Here is a 20,444-nt window from a genome sequence, read left to right as displayed (position 1 = left end):
GTATATCTATGGCTAAAGGCAATGCTTTGGCATCAGAGCAGCAGCTAGTAGAGCTCTGTGAGGCCAAATTTACATATCCCAGGTACTTCAGGGATACTCATAGTTATGGGTTTTCAGCTGCTCAACATAGCACCAGGAAGGCCCTCACTGGAAAGAGTAAAAGGAGAAGAGGTTTCTGGATTCTTTGCTCTTGTGACCTTAAAGTCAGGCATCTCCAAATGGGGGTTATCACTCTCCAGCTGTTAGTTGAACCCTGGCTTCTAGTTTCAATTTAAAACCCCAAGAACCCAAACTCAAAACAACAGGAAGTTCCTCCCCGGGCCCATCTCTCACATAGGCTCAACCCAACTTCTCTTGCTGTTCTTCTGCCTTAGAAAACACTCCGATGTTCATGTTACTCAAAAGCTTCTCTGGGGTTAAATAGGCCTTTAGTCACTGGAAAAAAAAAACTTTAAAAACAGATGGTGAGTGATATGAAAACAGTGGGAGGGCACATATCAAAACCCAGCCAACTGCTTCCTTCTCTGCTTCTCTTGCCACTTGAATAGCTATTCTTATCAAAAGCTAATTAATAATTGAAGAACAAGCCGCCATATTGATTTTATCCCAAACCAGAAAGATGCAGACAAGAATGGGTGGCTTGGCTTGGCCTGCCTTAGGTGGAGATGGAGACTCAATTGGCAAAAGCAGCTAGTAGGATGAGTAAAGGGAGAAAGGAAATGTCATTGGTCAACAGGGAATCTATAACCACTGGACTTCAAAGGCTGAGGTGTTCCTTTCTTTCAGACTATTTGAGAAACAGAACCTCTAGATGGCACAGTGGATAGAGGGCTGGGCCTAGAGTCAAAAAGATTCAACCTCGTCTCAGATACTTACTGGCTGTGTGACTCTGGCCAAGTCATTTAACCCTGTTTGCCTTAGTTTCCTTATCTGTAAAATAAGCTGGAGAAGGAAATGGCAGACCATTTAAGTATCTCCACCAAGAAAATCCCACATGCGGTCAGAAAGACTCAGACATAACTGAAACAACTAAACAATACAAAATTTAAGAATCACCCTCTTAACAAACAATTTGTTGGTCAAGAAAAGCTATGCTAGTTACCAGGGAGTGGGATTCAGATAGGCATGGTCCCTGCTCTCTACAACTTCAGTACAAAGGAACATGTTGAGATTGTAGGGACAACACAGGAAAAACACCCCAAAAGTGGGCTGGAGCCTCACTGTAATATTATCTTGGCAACAATGCTAGAGATGACACTGCCTTCTATTGAATCTTTTTAGTATTTCTGTTTACTGAATTTGGATGGGATCCAAAATGGCTCACAGTGAGATAATACTTTAAATTTGGTGTGAGCCTGTGGTTCCATCGGTACAAGGGAAGTCCTGGTGAGAGAGTTCCCTCCACCACAGCAACTCAGCAACTTCTCTGCAATTTTTAGTCTTAAAAGGCTGCTTAGGGTCTTAGGGGTACCGCTCAGGGTTACACAGCCTGGATCTGAGTCTTTCTAGCCCCAGGGCTGGTGTTGTCCTACTCAAATAGAAATGGGGGCCGCTAAGTCACATATAAGAATCCCTGTAGGCCACATATTGACTTAGAAAACCATATATTTACATATTTCTTTTTTTGTTACATATTAACACGTTAAAATCAGAATAGAACGAGACTTATCTTGTGTGGGCTGCCATTGGGGGTGTTGCAAGCAATGAGAGAGGTCTTGTGTTTGACGGCTCTATACTATACTTACCTCTCATGTGATATTTTCACAGAGTAAAAATTTTGGAAAAGTAGGTTTCCAAACACTCTTCTTCAACATGTTGTGAAGTAGGGTAGTCAAAGTATTGTTGTTGTTTTGGTCATTTCAGCAGTGTCTGAGTCTTCATATGGGATTTTCTTGGCAAAGATCCTGAAGTGGTTTGCCATTTCCTTCTCCAACTCATTTTAGAGATAAAGAAACTGAGGTAAACAGTTAAATGACTTGCCCAGGGTCACACAGCTTGTGTCTGAAGCCAGATTTGAACCCAGGTCTTCCTGAGTTCTATCCACTCTATCTGAGGGCTATCCACGCTTTATCTACTACACCACCTAGCTGTCCTATGTGATATTTTAGCAGAGTAAAAATGTTGGTTTCCTAAACACTCTGCTTACAATATGTCATGAAGTAGGTAATCAAAGTATTGGTACTTCTATTTTACAAAAGAAGAAGCTGAAGTCCAGAGAGACTGATTCACCCACAAGTCACAAACCTAGCAAGTGGCCGAACTTGCATTTGAACCTTAACCTGACTCCAAATCAGTACCCCTTCTTTTCAACGACACCACAATGTTATTTGCTTGCAAATCATGGCCTGGCAAAGATTGGAATGGGTAGACTGAATTAAGTATTTACTTGGCATGCCTGCCAAGGACAAACTTATGTCTGGGATACTGGTAAAATGGGTTGGTGATGGGAATTCTTTATCCAGAGTGGGGCTTCAGGAGGCAACACATATAACATATGTGTGTGTGTGTGTGTATGTATATATATGTATATATGCATATACACATATATATGTATATCACTTAGGGTTTTCAAAATGCTTTACATATATTGTCCTGTTTGAGCCTCACAACAACTGCTGTGAGTTAGGTACTATTATAATCATCTTCATTTGGCAGATGAGGAAACTGAGGCTGAGAGGTTAGGTGACTTGCATAGGGTCACATATGAGTCAGGATTTGAACTCAGGTCTTCCTGACTCCAAGCCCTGAACCCTATCTGCTACCTATATAGTTGCCAACAAGCCAAGCCAACGGGACTTGAGTAGTTAGGTAGCGCCAGGCCTAAAGTCACGAAGACCTGAGTTCAAATCCAACCTCAGACACTTCCTAGCTATGTGATCCTGAGCAAGTTGCTTAACTCATTTGCCGCAGTTTCCTGAACTGCAAAATAAAGATCATAATAGCATCTACCTGCCAGGGTTGTTGTGAGGGTCAAATGACATAATGATAAAGTATTAGTACAGTGCCTGGCATATAGTAAGCACCATATCAATGTTGGCTAGTAAGTGATTATTAAAGGGAATAGTGAGAAGTGGCAACTGGGCTGGTGACTGGGCCCCCCAGACCTCTGACTTTAGGAATAGAATATCTCATGGCTTCTTCACCGGCCCCCAGATTCTTCATCATCACCTACATTTCTTCCCTGTCTTCTTGTCCCTGGTACTGTTCAAAGCACTTTACCCAGTAAGTTAAAAAGGCACGGTCCTTGACGGATATTCTTCTATCAGGCCACATCCCAGGAGGGAGATATTTCAGGCCTCAGCAGCTTGGAGCAGCAGCTGCAAGGGGGATGGAGCCTTCAGTTAAGTAGGAGATATAAACTCGAGCTCCCAGAACCCGGCGATTTGTCTGGTTCAGAGCTTTTCCATCCTGGCCTGTCTGGCCCTTGGGGCAGTTAGCATATGTGAATCAGACTTGTCTGTCTGGCACTTACCATGCATGCATCCTTTATGTCTCTAAGTTTTTTAGAACTTGATCTTCCTGGCACTTCCCCTTTGGCAAAAAACTTTAAAAGTGATTCCTTAATTGTTGGAATGACAGAGATGAAAGGAACCTTAGAGACAAATGATCTAGTATTGGAGCAGAGATGGCTGAGCCTCAGTTTCTGCCCCCTGTAAAATGGGCTTAGAGGTGAGCAAAGGTAGTCTCTAAAGCCTTAGAGACCTATAAGCCTTCCAACCTATAAGCCTTAGCCAATCATCCCATTTTACAGATTAAAAAAAAAACTGAAGTCTCATATCTGAATGATGGATAAAGGAGTTAAGTTTTTCCAGTTCTTTTAAACAAGCATATTATTCTCCTAACACTAAGAAGGTGCAGCACAAACATAACAGACCAGGACTATTTTGTTGCAGTTTATTTTTTCACATTTCAATTTACATTATTTAATATTTTGAATTGGTCTTCCAATGGGAGAAGATTTTCTCAATGGCATGCAATTTGGAGAAGGAAGAGGAGTGTCCTGCAGGCTAAAAGAGGGTCAGGAGCTTTGGACCTTGCCAACCCTCCAAGACATAACTCTGAGTTACCCGGAGTGCAGGTGGAATGGAGGAGCATTTGTCAAGCAACCCCAAAGTGTCTTTATCTTGGGGCTGGGGGGAAGAGTTTAAAGATTCCAATGGGTTATTTGAGTGTTTTATGTTTCAATATTTGGTTATGGGCTCCAGTGAGTCCTGTGTCAATCAATCAATCCACTGGGCTTTTTTTTTCTGGGGTAAAGGAAATAAAGGCTATTTCCTACCTGTTATATTGAACACTAGGTAGCTATGTGGGAGCAGGGACCTTGTTACCCCATTTTAAGGAAATGAGAGTCATGTATGAGCTTTGTTCAAATTTTCCCAGAGTTTTATTCAGGGGTGGAAGCAATGAGCCAAAGAGAGAACCTCTTGGAATTAAGAGTTTCTGATCCTCTTGGGATGAGTTCCTGGAATGGAACCTGGACTGTGTGAGCCCTAGGTGGACCCGGGCTAAACATCTGCAGCTGTTTAAATCTGCAAATAACACAGCCTATCAGGCTGTACAAGGTATTGTGCACATATGTCAGTCAATAAGCATTGATTAAGTGCCTGCCCTGTGCCAGGCACTGTGCTAAGTGCTGTGTCGGGGACATAAGAACAGGCAAAAGACAATCCCTGACCTCAAGAAGCTCTGCTAAATAAAACCTAAAAACTTGATGGCTTCCCCACCCCTTATGCTAAAAATGTGCCATAAAAGTAGTTGGATAGTTAAAATGCGTATGCCATCCTTTCCACATTGTACCCTCCTTCACTCCTTACCTCCCAGCCAAACAGGTCTGCTTGGTGTTCCCCAAACACCATGTTCTATGTCCCGTCTCTGGGACTTCGCACAGGGGCTGTCCCCTATTCCTGGTATGAAGTCAGTCCCTCCTCACTTCTGCCTCTTACAATTGCTCATTTCAGTTCGAGTGCTGCCTACTACAGGAAGCCTTTTCTGATTTCCCAACATGTTTAATTTCTCCTTCCAATGGAATGTAAATTCCTCGAGGGCAGAGGCTATTTAATTTTATCCTCCACTCGGCTGTCAAATTGATCTTCCTAAACATAGTTCTAACCATGTTTTTGTTGTTGTTTCCCAGTCTTCACAACCTCATGTGGGGTTTTCTTGGCAAAGACACTGGAGTGGTTTGCCATTTCCTTCTCCAACTCATTTTACAGATGAGGAAACTGAGGCAGACAGGGTTAGGTGACTTGCCCAGGTCACACAGCCAGTGAGTGTCTGAGGCCAAATTTGAACTCAGATCCTCCTTACTCCAGGGCCCAGTGATCTACCCACTGCACCACCTAGCTGCCCAGGACTAACCATGTCACCCTCCTATGCAATAAACTCCAAGTGGTTCTCTATCTTCTTCAGAATCAAACAGAAAATTATCTTTGCCATTCAAAGCCTTCCATGACTTGCCTCACCTCTACCTTTCCAGCCTTCTTACACTTTACTCACTCCCACAAACTCTACACTCCAGGGATGCTGGCCTCTTTGCTCTTCCTCATGCAAAGTGCTCCCTCTCCTGATCCTGGACATTTTCACTGACTCTCCCCTATCCTTGGAATCCTCATCTTGGCCTCCTGGCTTCAACTGGTTTTTTTCAAGTTCCCGCTAAAATCTTATCTTCTATGAGAAGCCTTTCCAGATCTCCCTTAATGCTAGTGCCTTCCCACTACTGATTAATTTATCCTGTACATAGATTGTTCATACAGTTGTTTGTATTTTGTCTCCCCCATTAGACAATGAGCCCCTTGAAAGCAGAGACTGTCTTTTGCCTTTCTTTTTAGCTGGTACATAATAAATGCTAAAAAATTTTCTTAAATTATTGGTTGACTGACTAAAGTTATCTCCCTGATGCCTCCACTTTCTCACTGCCCTCTCACACCTCAATTTCTTATGGCTGTGCTTCTGCCTCTGCCATTGTAGGAACTGACTCCTCCGAGGTCACCCTACATATCCGAATGAAATAAGAAATCCAACAGTCTTTTTTCATCCTCCTCCTCTTTGATCTTCTGCAGCTTTAGATTCTGCTGACCAATTTCTACCACAAACTCTTTCCTCACTCAGCATCAGACACAGCACAGTCTCCTGATTCCCTGCCTAACTCTGTGACTGATCTTCTCATTCTACCTAGTGGGCTTCTCATCCTTTTCCCATTCCCTGTTAATAGATGTTTCTCCCATAAGTCTGCTGTTGACTCTCTCATCTTGTTTCCCCCTACAATCTCTTTCAGTCCCCAACTGTAGTTACCCTTAGGTGCAGAAGACTACCAAATTTGAATCTCTGGCTGTGACCTGTCTTCAGAACTCTGGAGCAGATTTTACAGCTGCCTTCAGAATGACTCATCCTGGACCTTGCACAGGGACCTGAAACTAGCCACAAAATGAGTTTACTACGTGTGTTGGCATATGTATGGTAAGTACTTCACAAATGCTAGCTGGGAGACTAATACCTTCACCCCTAAACCTGCTCCTTCCTCTGCTTTGGCTTTTTTTGTCTATGATACCATTTTTCACTCGGTGTCTCATATTTATAACTTTAGGACTGTCTTTGACCCCTCTGTCTTCCTCACCTGTTAATCACCAATCATCCAATCTGTTACCAGAGTGAACGGAATAAGCGTTTTATGTTACCTGCTATGTACAAGCACTGTGCTAAGAGCTTCATAAATATGATTTCATTTGATCCTCACAACAATGCCAGGAGGTGGATGCTATTATTATCTCCATTCCACAATTAAGGAAACTAAGGTAAATAGAGGTTAAGTGACTCTCCCAGGGTCATGCTCCTAGGAAGTGTCTGTGGCTGGTTTTGAATTCAAGACTTCTGGGGGTAGATTTGAACTGGTCCTGGAAATTACACCTCTGCTACATCTGTCTCCTACTTTCTCTTCTCACTGCTACCACCCTAATTCAGGCCCTCGTTACCACTGGCCTAGACTATTACAATTGCCTCTTTATAGAATTCCCCATTAGGGAGCTGCCAAACAATGTGAAATCTTGGTCTGAGATTTGGACAGGGAGGTCCTTGAAGTGAAATAACTTGGCCAAGGTCATGCTATGGGTGAGGGGGAATTGGGATCAGGATGCTTCTGATGCGACTAGCGTCAATAGGAAGCTGAGTATCTGGCCCCCAAGGAGTTCCGTGTTTTCTACTACAGCCCAATATATTATTTGCCAAAACAAGAGCAAATTGTCATGGATTATAGTGGGCTATTTAGCTCAGGGAGGCAGCCTGTCTACCAGGCGGCCTCCTGCCAAATGAAGTGACTATTTTTGCTTTGGGCAAAAGGCATTTGTTTGGCTGGTAGATGCCTCCATCTCTTTGAACAATGTCTCTGACTTGGGTCCCCTCGGTCAGAAATCTCCAGCCCCCCATAAGAATATATAACTTGGGGGTAGGGGGAAGTCCTTTCCTCTGAGAACCAAGCACACTGGGGAAATAAAAGGAAGCTACAGAGCAGCTGGGAGCAATTTCATTTATTACTTCTCCAACCAAACAGCACCAAGAGGCAGTTTCTGAGAAGTGCTGCTGAAACTCTTGGGAGCCGAGAGGGGTAGGGAGAGTTTGAAGTCACAGCAGTGGACTAGTTTCTTAGGCAGTACAATGAGATGGAAAGAGCAGTGGACTTGGGTTCAAATCTGACCTCTGCTGCTCGTTACCTGTGTGACATTGGGCAAGTCTTTTAACTTCTCTGAACCTCAGTTTCCTCATCTATAAAATGAGGTGGTTGATCTAGATGACCTCAGAGGCTCCTTCTAGCCCTGAATCTCTGAGGCTGGACTTTAGGGGAGACCCATCCATTCTTTAACAAACATTTATTAAGTACCTACTGTATAAAAGGCCCTGTGCTCAGCACAAAGAACACAAAGATAGACTGTTCTCAGGATGCCTCCAATGTAGATGTGAGAAGGAGTAGGTAATAGGTAGCTAGGTGCTGCAGTGGATAGAGCACCAGGCCTGAATTCAGGACAACCTGAGTTCAAATCCCACTTCAGGCACTTAGTAACTGCGTGATCCTGGGCAAGTCACTTCACTCATTTGCCTCAGTTTCCTCATCTGTAAAATGGGGATAATAATAGCACCTACCTTCTAGGGTTATTGTGAGGATCAAATGAGATAAACATAAAATGCTTAGTACCAGTGCCTGGCACACAGTTAAGTGCTAAATAAACATCTGCTATTGTTATTATTAATAACAATGCTACAAGGAGAGACAAATGCTTTGAGGACTCTGAGGAGGAAGCGCTCTCTTTCAGCTGGGGAATTCAGAGACCACCTCATAGAGGAGGGAGTAACTGATATTGTCCTTGAGAGATGGGAGGTGTTGGGCATGATGACCCAGGCCTATGATCCTCATGGCTCAGACGCTGAGTCTCAGAGTTCTGAAAGGCAATAAGCTAAACTATTTGGGTGTTGGCATGAAATCCAGCACTAATATGGTGAGTTCCCAAGAGCAGGGAGATATCAGGCTGCCTAAGGAGGGATGAACTGGGCCAGGTTGGAAACAGAATAGCTTACAGTTCCTATGCCTATCAGGATTGGGATCAGGAGAGAGAGAGAGAGAGAGAGAGAGAGAAATGGAGAGAGAAAAGGAAGGAAGAGAGGAGAAGAGGGAGAGAAAAAGGGAGGGAGGGAGGGAGGACAGGAGGGAAGGAGGGAAAGGAGGAAAGGAAAGAGGGAAGGAGGAAAATAGAAAGAGGGAGGGAGGAAAGAAGGAAGGAAGGAAAGAAGGAAGGAAGGAAGGAAGGAAGGAAGGAAGGAAGGAAGGAAGGAAGGAAGGAAGGAAGGAAGGAAGGAAGGAAGGAAGGAAGGAAGGAAGGAAGGAAGGAAGGAAGGAGGGAGGAAGGAAACTTCAACTTAATTCTACGAACATTTATTCCGTGCTTACTAGATGATACTCAAAATGTAACAACAAAAATGTAAACAGTCTTTGCCCTCAAGGAATATGTATGCAGAGATTGAGAGAAGGGAGAAAAGGAAGAAGCCCATTCCAGGTATGGGCACATGAGCAAAAGGTCAGATATGAAAGGGCAGGACGAGAACAGGGATAGAGAATAATTGGGTTGGAATGTACATGGTGGGTGGAAGGGGGGTGATAGGCTAGAATTCTGCCTATGCTGACCTAACAACTCTTGATTGGTCTCTTGTTCCATGTGACTTGGGTGTGTTGAAGATGATTGGTCACAGAGTCGAAAGAAACTCCCTCCTCCCAGGAAGCTATGAAAGGATGGAGGAAAAAAGACTCCACCCCTCTTTTTTAATGCCTTGCTTTGAGACTCTTCCAGTGAGGGGAATAGCATGTGTTTCTCCCTCTCCAAGGTCCTCCACATAAAAGGCAATCATGGTTATAAGCCCATGGCAGGGAGAACATATGCCTCGGTGAACCTGAGTCCGTAGGTTCCTTCTGCCTTTGGTTTTCTTCCCTGAGAATGTCTGTGTCCCGCAACCAGAAATCCTGAGAGATGGATGTTTCCAGTCTTATTGTAAACTCATGAGTTCCTGGGCTCTTGTCCCAGTAGAAGGAGCTTCCTGCAGCTTCACTGCTTCTCAGAAAAGAAGATGACCACAGATATTATCTTCTAAACCTGAAGGGAGAAAGTGTTGCCTAGCTGGCCAAAAGAGACCTTGTGAGTCAGAAGTGAAAGTGAAATATGTTTAGTAGTTCCACAAAAGGACACTAGGTGGCACAGTGGATACAATGCTCGCCCTGTATTCATGAAGACTCATCTTCCTGAGTTCAAATGACTCCGGGCAAGTCACTTAATCGTGTTTGCCTCAGTTTCCTCATGTGTAAAATGAGCTGGAGAAGGAAATGGAAAACCACTCCAGTATCTTTGCCAAAAAAATCCCAGACAGGGTCATGAAGAATCAGATATGACTGAAAACAGATATGACTTTCAGGAAGATACTAACAATGGTGATGGGTTATTATTTGTGTTTTAAACATCTCTTGATGAATGCTTATGAATCTTTTATATTTTAAGCATTTTCTCATGCCTGACAAACCAGGTACTCTCCCCTTTTCAGCTTTTTTTTTAATGTATCATATTCCCCACATTACATTGTGAGCTCCTTGAGAGCAGGGACTGCCTTTTGCCTTTCTTTGTATCCTCTTCACTTAGCAGACTGCCTGGCATATGGTAGGCACTTAATGTTTATTGACTGATTATTTTAAGCATTTCTTTGGTGGTAGAAGAAATAAATTTCTGTCCTATACCAGATGCCTATTTTGTACACTGAGTACTTTTTCTAGAAGGACCCTGTTAATTCCTTCTGGGGAAAACCTAGACATGGGCCATACCTAAGACTGTTTTTTAGAGATTCTCCCCAAGTTCTACTCCAGGGTAGAGGAATAAGAAGCCAGAGAGATAGATAAACTCAGTCCTTTCACTTTGGAATCAGGCTGCCCCAACGATGAATCCAGGTTCCACATGAGTCCAAAGCATGTGAAAAGGAGCAATCTGAGAGAGAACTGGAAAACTTAGTTTGAACCAGCCTGTGGATAGCTTCGAACACTAACATCAGAATAACTTGATACTCCATCTAATGAGGAACTAATAAAAGTTTTGAAGTAGAGGAATGTTGATAGCTAGCATTTATATAGTGTTTTGCTTGCAAAACACTTCACGTATATTATCTCGTTTCACCCACATGATAATCCTGTGACGTGCATAATACTATCTCCATTCTACAGATGGGTAAACTGAGGCTGAGAGTGTTTAAATGACACGACCAAAGTCACACAGCTAGTAAGTGTCAGAGATAGTATTTGAATTCAGGTCATTCTCACTCCACTCCAAGTACAAGCACCCTGTCCACCAAGGGGCAGCTAGGTGGCACAGTGGATAGAGCCCTGAGTCTGGAGTCAAGAAGTCTTGAGTTCAAATCCAGACACTTACTGGCTATGTAACCCTGAGTAAGTCTCCTAGCCTCTGTTTATCTCAGTTTTCTCCTCTCTTAAATGTGGATAATAATAGCGCCTACCTCCCAGGTTGTCATGAGGATCAAATGAGATAGTAATTGTAAGGTGCTTAGCACAGTGCCTGGCACATAGTATATAAAATATACTATATAAATACACTGTATAAAATGTTAGCGATGCCAGTGACAATGATAATGATGGTGATGATATAATGGTGGTGGTGGTGACGTCACATAGTCATGGAAAAGCAAGCCAAAAACCATCTCTTCCTAGAAATAAGAGGCAGTTTCTTGAAATGGAACTTAACTAGTTGGATGCCTATACTAAATCTCTGATACCAAATCCCAGCACAAAAAACCTTAACAGTTCCAAGAAGCTCTAGGAAGCTGAAGACTTGGAAGGGGGGCAGGGGAAGAGACTGACACTCAAAGGGTGCTAGGATGGATTTAAAGTTGGAAGATCTAGTCTAATCCTTCTGTACCAAGTTTGGAGACAGCCAGAGCACCCCACGGAGACATGAACCCACAGTACAGAGGTGAGAGCAGGATTCCCCACTCACTGGCACCCTTCTAACCCTGGCAGATGGATCTGCTGAAAGCAAGGAAAACAAAATTGAATCAGAGACACCCGAAGAATAATTTCCATTTTGGCAGTAAAGATATGGAGCTGGAGCAATTAGAGGGAGCAGGCAAGAGACAGAAAGATAGAAGGCACAAAGCTAGTTCTCTTCTCTGACCTTTACTTGGCTCAGACCAAACTTTTCTCCTGACCCAAGTGTTTTATTGGATTTTCGTGCATAAAAAATCAGAGAGTGAAAGCCCCTGGGGCCTATACCTCCCTTCCTTCCCATCACCCTATGCCCCTTTTGAAGTTGCCTCCTGAGCTCCAGCCCTGCCCGACAAGTTAAAGGACCCTCTCTCCTTGCAGGCCTGGAAAAGGGGAGCACATTTTCCCCATGCCCTCATGGAGCTGAGCCTGGCTCGCCAATGCCCTCTCGAATCTGCTTCTGTCTGCAGTCTCCTCTGCCCTGGCACTCTGCCTCGGCCTTGTTATCAGATCCCTGTTTATTAATCAAAGCAGGAACAATGGGACTGGGGAGCTGGAATACAGCAGCACCGACAGGCCTTCCTTTGTTCCCATTGATTTTCCCATCACATTATATTACAGTTATTTACTCTGTGCAAGGCTCAAAACAGTGTGACTTCAATGGGTATGGAGAGACATCTTCTACTTCCTTTTCTTTTTGGTACCTGGGATGTCTGAACCCATAGAATGACCTCCTACTCTCCCTGGGAATCTGATCTTATTGTAGCTGTACTTGGGGAATAAGAGAGTTCTCTCTTCACAGAGACCAGAGGCATTTCTGGGAGCAGAACTTTGCCGGGCTGACCCAAGATACCCAGAGCTTCAGCTCTTTGGATGTCACTTTTGAAACATATCAGGAATTGGCTCAGCCTTTGGACTGACTTGGGTTCAGAGCCATGGCTACAGCAAGACAAATCCAGGCTTTTCCTCTGGGTGCCAAATTTAGAGGGTGCTGGCAAAACTTACAGTCCTTCATCTGGGGAGAATCAACAGAAATTAGCACCTAAGTGGTAAGAATAATGAGTTAAAATTAGAAGCTATCACCTAACAAGTTCCAGCAAGATCTTTCCTTCCTCCCTACCCCCTCCCCCACAGCTAAAGGAAAGCTTTTATACCCCTTAGCCTGGGCACAGGATTTTGGTACTTGCCCCAGGCACAAAACTACTTACAGATACCTTCGTTCAATTAGATGTCTTTCCCATCATCTCCTCTTTCAGTCAAGTTAGATGATATGCAACCATATGAGAATCTTTTTAAAGCACTTAGCACAATGTCTGGAAAATATTAAGTGCTTAATAGATGTTTATTCCCTTCCGCCTTCCCTTTTCAAATGCCAATGTTAACTCTTATTTGTTCCAAGGCATGGACAGTTCAGCTAAAGAGGAGGCTAGGGTTAGGTTTTACTATGCCCGGAAAAATGTGAGCTCAAGTGATCACTGTCCAAATGACAGCTATGCCCAGCTCAAGGTAAATTTAGAAGATGGTGATGGCAGTGGCTAGAGCTGAATGTCTTTAAGAGAGAAGGAAATTCTGAGATGCCGAAGAGTAAGAAAAAGGGCCAAATGGTCTCGGGCCAGCTATAACTCATGGTCTAATTGTTGTAAAGACTTCAAGATCCTGGTTCCCTTTAGGTTGGGGAAGGAAGAAGGCTATGGCAGGAAAGGCCAGGCTTGGGCAACTGTGGGAACAACAATCTTTGCCCTGCCTTCCTTTCCCTCAGTGCAGTGGATAGAGTGTTGAACTTGTAGTCAAGATCACCAGGGATTGGATCAAGCCCCAGACTCTTACTAGCTATATGACTCTGGGCAAGTCAGTTAACCTCTGTTTGCCTCAGTTTCCTCATCCATAAAATAAAGATGTTGGTTTGGTGAACACTGAGGCTCCTTCCAGCTCTATGAATGGGTAAAATGAGGGACTGGCCTCTAAGTCCCTTCTTGCTCTAGAGTCTAGACTCTATCAAGACAGAGAGGCAGAGAGAGAGAGAGAGAGAGAGAGAGAGAGAGTAGAGCCTATAACCCTACCTACTCATCCTACCCAAACCTTGTCATACTTTCTAGAATTTATGCTTTATTTTTCAAGCAACTTTTGTAGAATTCTCTGGGATGGAACACCAACCATACATAATATTATGATGGGAAAATCAGGAGAGGGAAATTATGTGAGCATAGAGCAGGATAGAAAGGTCAGTAAAGAAAGCTTGGTGAAATTCTAGACTTGAATAAACAGGAAGAGGGGCAGGGGGAGATATCAAAAGGAGAACATCAGTTCTTATAAATGTACACTTTGGAGTCCTGAGGGTCTGAAGGAGTGAAGGCCTGGAGACCCAGGGTACACATTCACTTCCCTCTCTGGGCTGCTTCTAGTGTAGACAGGAAGTTTGAGGTTGCAGTTGTCCGTGGGTGTAAGAGGCAACTGCTTTGGGGAAGGAAGGGGAGGATGGAGTAAGAAGAGAAAGAGGAGGAGGAGGAGGAGAGAGGTGTTTTGCTTTTCTTGTTTGTATACTAAAATTAGCCTAGTTTGTGAATGAAGGGACCGAAAACGCTCTATCAACTTCTCATTAATAAAGTCTGCTTGGAAACATCGGATGCTTTGCTAAAACTATATTGAAAGTTTCCGATTCTCTGGGGTGACTGAAAATGAATCTCTCACACAGGAATTTCTTTCTTCTCACATGTTTTATTTGGTTCTGAACTTGTTTTGACTGATACCATGTGCTTCCCCTAGGTCATAAGGAAGTGGGATTCTGCATGAGGATGGGAGAATGTCTGTGAGTCTGTATGAATCTTGTATGCCAATAGAATTAACAGGGAGATCAGAAGGGCTGCATTTGGATTTAGAAGACCTGAGTTTAAACCCTATCACTGCCACTTGCTACCTTTGTGACCTTGGACAAATCACTTTACTACTCCTGAAGTCCCTGAGACTTGAATAGGGGCAGAAAAAGTTTGAAATACTAGAAATGGGATGCTTGTATTAGAAAACATGGCACAGTAGAAATAGAAGTGACTCTGGAGTCAGAGGACTTGGGTTCAGATTCCTTCCCTGATGCTCACTTATCACAGTCCCTGGCACTTAGAAATCACCCATTAAATGACTGACTGACTGAGTGGTCCACCTCAGCTGCACTCCAAGTCCTTGGGTAAGTGGATGATACACACCTACCCTATTCGAATCACTGTGTTCTGCTCAGCAACAAACAGAGATGGACTGGATTGGCGGTGAATCAGGAAAAGCAGCAGCCCAACAGGATCTAGCCAGGACCTCTAATGTCCAATATAGCTGGGCAATTAGCTGTGACCAATGCCTGCAGTAGCAAGAGAGGAAGATTTGAACCTGAGCACCAGAATTAGGTTTCTTTGAGCTTTTGGCTCAAGACTTGCCAGAAGATAAAATGAGGAGGGGAGTCTGGGAGAGGGGAAGGTGGGGCCATCCAGCTTGAGAAGGATATTTGGGCTCTCACCACATACTGGTTGCTTGAAGTATTTCATTTTATTCCTTTCTAACAAAATTCCTCAAGAACTGTATATCTTATTCTTGTGTAAGTAAACCCCACTGAAACGCAGCAGTAATAGGACCAGGGGTGAAGTTCCACTGGTGTAGGATTTAGGGATGAGCCACCAATGTGATTGAATAAAATGCTAAAAGTTTGGACTAAGAAGAGGGAGTATTGCCACCCCCTCCCCACGGCATGGAGCTAGGGGAGAGAAGTAACCAGCTACCTGACAGAAGGGGCAAGGGTGCCTTCTGGGTATTAGATGAGACATGTGGGACCACAAGTTCATAGACTGAAAGCCAGAAGGGATCTTAGAGACCACAGAGTCCAATTCCCTCATTTTACAAATGAGGAAATTGAGGCACGGAGTGGTTTAAGTGACTGGCTACAGCTAATACCTGAGGTGGCCTTTGCACAAAGGTCTTCTAAGTCCAGTACCTAATCCACTAAATTATACTGCTTCAATATAGCCACTGGTAATCAGTGTTTGACAGCACTTTATCCTTATTATTACTGAACAAAATCAGTTAAGTGGTCAGTACTTGCTGACCTAGTGGTTAAATAAATAGCTATGATATAACTGACTCTTAGGCTACATTAATAGCAGCAAAGAAGCCAGAATGAGGGAAGTGATGGTCTTGTTTCACTCTGCCCTGGTCAGACCACATCTGAAAAATTCTATTTAGTTCTCCATGCTGCATATTTTATGGAGGACATTGACAAGCTAGAGTATGTTCAGTAGAGGATAAACAAGGTGGTGAGGGGACTGGAGAACATAGCCATATGATGTTTGGTTGAAGGAAATAAAAGTTGTTTAGTCTGAAAATAAGAATTTGAGGGTACATGCTATCTATTTTCTTTGTTTTTCCTCCTTTTAAGAAAATATTATTTATTTTTAACATTCTCTTCTTTCAAAATTTTCAGTTCCAAATTCTCTCCCTCCTTCCTATCCCCTCCCCCACCCATTAAGAAGGCAAGCAATAATATCAATTATACATGTAAAATCATGCAAAACATATTAACGTATGAGCCATGTTTCCCCCCAAAAGCAAGAAAAACAAAGAGAGAAACTTATATTTCACTTTGCACTCAGAGTTCAATGATATCTGCTTTCAAAAGGAATAGTATGAAACAGCAGATAAATCATCAGAATTAGAGTCAGAAGACCTTTGACTTAACTTAGAGTCGGGAAGTTCAAATCTCACCTCAGTTATTTGCTAGTTGTGCAGCCATGGGAAAGCCATTTGACTCTGTGCCTCAGTTTCCTCATTTATAAAATGAGGATAATAGTAGCATTCATCTCATAGTGTTGTCATGAGGAACAAATGAGTAAAATGAGTCTGTAAACAGCTTTGTAAATTTTAAAGTGCTATTTAATTGTGAATTATCATTAGTAGTTGTAGTAGTAATTTGAAAGGTTGTCACATAGACAAGGCATTAGATCCACTCTGTTTGCCTCTTCAGGGAAGAACTAATGACAATATTTGGAAATTTCAGAGACACAGATTTCAGTTCAATATAAAGAAAAATTTCCTTACAATTAGGTCTGCCCCAATGTGGAATGGGCTCTTTCATTAAGTAATCAGTTCCCCATCACTAGAGAGCCTCAAGGAGATGCTGAATGACCACTTAACTGGGCTGTCACAGAAAAGATCGCTATTCAAATGCAAGTTAGATTTGGTGGCCAGTGACATCCCTTTCAACACAGATTCTGTGAGCCTCACTACTAAGGAAAGACCCAGGCTTCATGACACGTGAGGGGAAAGAGTTCATCAGTCTGGTAATTATAATTAACCAGCTTGTCATCGATGCTGAGAAGTCCTAACCTCTTAACACCTCAGTTCTTCATCTGTAAAATAGGGGTAACAAAACCTGTCCTGCCTACTGCATAGGGTTGTTGTGAAGACCACATGAAATAAGGCATCTAAAAGCATATTGAAAAGCACAAAGCATTATGGGGTGTGGGGAGGATATTATTACTGCCATCATCACCATCAACAACAAACATTTACGGAACACTTAACCAGTGTACAGAAACGGCTCTGTTAGCATTTTGTATCCTAGCAATGAAATGGAAACCAAGTAGATGCCCATTGGCTGGGGAATGACCAAACAAACTACGGTACATGAATGTAATGAAATAGTATTGTAATGTAGAAAGGATGACTATTATATATACAGAGAAGTATGGAAAGACCTACGTGAACTGACGCAGAATGAAGTAAGCAAAGCCAAGAAAATTTACTCAAGAACGACAACAACGTAAGTGAAAAGAACAACCACGAAACATTCAAAACTGAATCTTGTAAAATTATAATGATTAAACATGACCCCAAAGAAGAGATATGAGAAGACACCTCTCCCAAGTCCATTGCAGAATTCAAGGTGCAAAGGTATAAAACATTGTATATAATATCATCAGGTTTTTTAATATGCTGATAAATTTAACTTAATTTTTTTCTTCTTCTTCTTTTTATTTATGTTTTTAAATAAATTCTTTGTTATAAGATATAGTTTTCCAGGTAGGGACAGCTAGGTGGCGCAGTGGATAGAGTGATAGTCCTGGAGTCAGGAAAACTCATTTTCCTAAGTTTGCCTCAGTTTCCTCATCTGCAAAGAAGGAAATGGCAAACCATGCTAGTATCTTTGCCAAGAAAACCCCAAAATGGGGTCACAAAGAGTCAGACACATCTGAAACGACTGAACAACAGCAAATAGCTTTCCAGGAAGGTAGAAGGAGATGGCTACAAGGGAAATGCAGGTGATATAAAAGCAAAATATAACAACAAAAATATATTTTAAAGAGCAATGACGCTGCTAGGTGGGATGGAGTACGTACAAAAATCTGTAAGATATAATTACTGTCTTCAAGGGCTCATCATCTAGAAAGGAAAACAAGATTTATACTCCCCAAAGAGACATAATACTACTAGACAGCACATGCAAAGTACCAGACAAATTGTACAATGGAAACACTACTGGGTCTGGAGTCTCAGAAGACCTAGGTTCAAATCTCATTCTTCCATTTCCAGTGATCCATGTGATATTGGACAAGTCACTGACCCTGTCTAGGCCTCCATTTCCTTAGCTATAAAATTAGGTTGGTTGGACTAGCTGACCTCTACAATGCCTTCAAGCTTCAGCTCCTATGATCTCGGTCCTAAATCTGAGCCTATGATCTTGGGAATGCTCCTCATGATAAGTGCTACAGAAATTCAAGGGAAGAAGAGTTTCACTGAAGGCTGAGGCCTTGAGCTATTATTAAATGGGATTATTAACGTCTGTGCTAGCAGCTGTTGTCATCACTATCAAAAGAGCCTTTTTATCATCAAATACAAATTTTTTTTTCAGTATGCTTCTGTAAGCTGGCACTGTGCTAGGCACTGATATGGGAACCTGTACAGAAGGCAGAAAGCCTCCTGGTACTCTAGGAACACGTGTGCTTAAAACAGATTACATTAGGACAGATGCATGGATAATCATTATGAAATATAGGAGAGAGAGGACAGTGGCACACCGAATACAAACAAGCTAAGAACGAATATTGAAATAGATGCTTTATGCGAGTCTGACCGTGGGGGATGGGCTAGGTGTGTTCCAGGGGGTGCATGCTCGTTGCAGGAGGAGTTAGAACAGCCTTCTCCATTGCAGTTCGTTCTCCCCCGAAGGTGACTCTCCCTTCCCCATCTTCCTAAATCTGGATTTCCGTGTCCTGGCAGCTTTTGGCCTGTGTTAGGTGGCTCTGGACTTTGTGGTTAGGGCTCAGCCTCCTGTAGATGAGAACCAGGTCTTAGTCCCGAAAATCAAGCAAGCTTCCTGAAGCAGCTGAAAGGGTAATTGAATAGGGCAGCCAGCCAAGAGAGGTGACAGCAGAGACGGTAACATTTGCGGGATCAATTTTCTGCTGCATTTAGGGTCACAGTCGTGTAGCCGAGTGGCCAGCTCCAATCCCAAGCCTTCCCAATTGTAATTGTGAATTTTCCCCCGTAGACATGACTCCACGATAGTCTAGAGGGAAATGAAAAGGTTGCAGTTGGGAATGAAGTATTCTTAGAAGCATAAGATAGTGGTGATGGATTCAACCCAGAGTCCATATGTCGGGAAAAGACTTAGTTCAACATTATTGATCTGAAAGTGGAAGCATTAAATATCTCTGCTAATCTGGCACTGTTTCATTTGTACTTTATTATTATTGTTATTACACTCCGTGATTTACTGCATTCGCCTTGGATTAAGATCAACGACTATATTTTTCCAGAGATTTTTCTTTTCCTTTCTCCTCTGCCACTTCTTTCTCTTTTGTGTTTCTCTGTCTCTATTTTGCTCTTTCTGTCTTTCTCTCTCTGTCTCTTTCTGTGTCTGTTTCTCTTTCTGTGTCTCTGTCTCTATCTGTTTCTGTTTCTCTGTGTCTCTGTCTCTGCCACTCTCTGTGTCTCTGTCTCTATTTCTCCCTGTCTCTATCTCTGTCACTCTCCTTTGTGTGTGTCTCTGTGTCCCTGGCTGTGTCTCTCCAATTCTGCATGTGTGTGTGTGTGTGTGTGTGTCTCATTGTTTTTGTCTCTTTGTCCCCCACAATCTCTCTCTCTCTCTCTCTCTCTCTCTCTCTCTCTCTCTCTCTCTCTCTCTCTCTCTCTCTATCTGTATCAGTCTCTTCCACTTTATCTTTCTCTATGCCTCTGTTTCTCTGTCTCTCTGTTGCTCTCTCTGTCTGTCTCACCATCTCTCTCTGTCTTTGTCTCTGTCTCTGTCTCTCTGTGTCTCTCTTTTTTCTCTCCTCTTTCTTTCCCTTCTCTCTTTTCTCTCTCTCACTCTGGTGCATTTGTTCTAACAGATTAATTTCTGGATTGTAAAGAATTATACCTCTCTCTAGTGGTCAATGAGATCAACTTCAGCTTCTAGAAACCTAGCCACCTTCCTGTCTCATAGAGATGTGCATTGTAAACCTGAAGGGCTCTACAGAAATGTAAATTATTATTAGAAACCAACCGTATGAAGGGGGTTTGTGGGAGCTGTTGGCAGGGGAGGGAAACCAGATCAGAGGGAAGAGGTATTGATGTATGTGCAATTGTGCCTTACTCACAGATGTGACAACTCCAAGGAGACAGTGCCCTGTCGTTATACCCATCATTACCAGGCTCATTCAATTATAGTGTCCTTTCAGAGGCGTGCCTTTGTTAGAAACCATTACGGTGCCCCTTGGTACAATCAGGTCCTATTGAAATGCCTGGAAGACAAGCTAAATCAACAGGACCTGCATTGGGGTTGCAAATGAGGCATACCCTTGGCTACAAAGTCTATCCTTTGGAAGCCTGAGGCCCTTGGTCCAGACCTGTGGCCAGGTTGACCAGACCCTCCCCCTCCCTACCCCCCAGCTTTTCCTTCTCACCTGCAGCTTCATGT

At 43.0% G+C, this 20,444-nt stretch overlaps 1 long non-coding RNA gene across 1 annotated transcript; it reads left to right on the top strand.

The window, feature by feature from the left end:
* The first annotated feature begins 1,929 nt into the window (after positions 1–1,929).
* LOC144456860 (uncharacterized) lies at positions 1,930–10,265 on the top strand. Its single transcript, XR_013486036.1, has 2 exons — positions 1,930–6,456; positions 9,218–10,265. It is a non-coding gene; the product is annotated as an uncharacterized LOC144456860 (long non-coding RNA).
* Positions 10,266–20,444: the final 10,179 nt, after the last annotated feature.

This window comes from Phascolarctos cinereus, unplaced genomic scaffold (assembly GCF_003287225.1).
Source record: "Phascolarctos cinereus isolate Bilbo 61053 unplaced genomic scaffold, phaCin_HiC Scaffold_4;HRSCAF=312, whole genome shotgun sequence".
In the NCBI taxonomy this organism is placed as follows: Eukaryota; Metazoa; Chordata; class Mammalia; order Diprotodontia; family Phascolarctidae; genus Phascolarctos; species Phascolarctos cinereus.
Note: the sequence above shows the minus strand (reverse complement) of the source record. Positions and strands in the feature narration are given on the sequence as shown.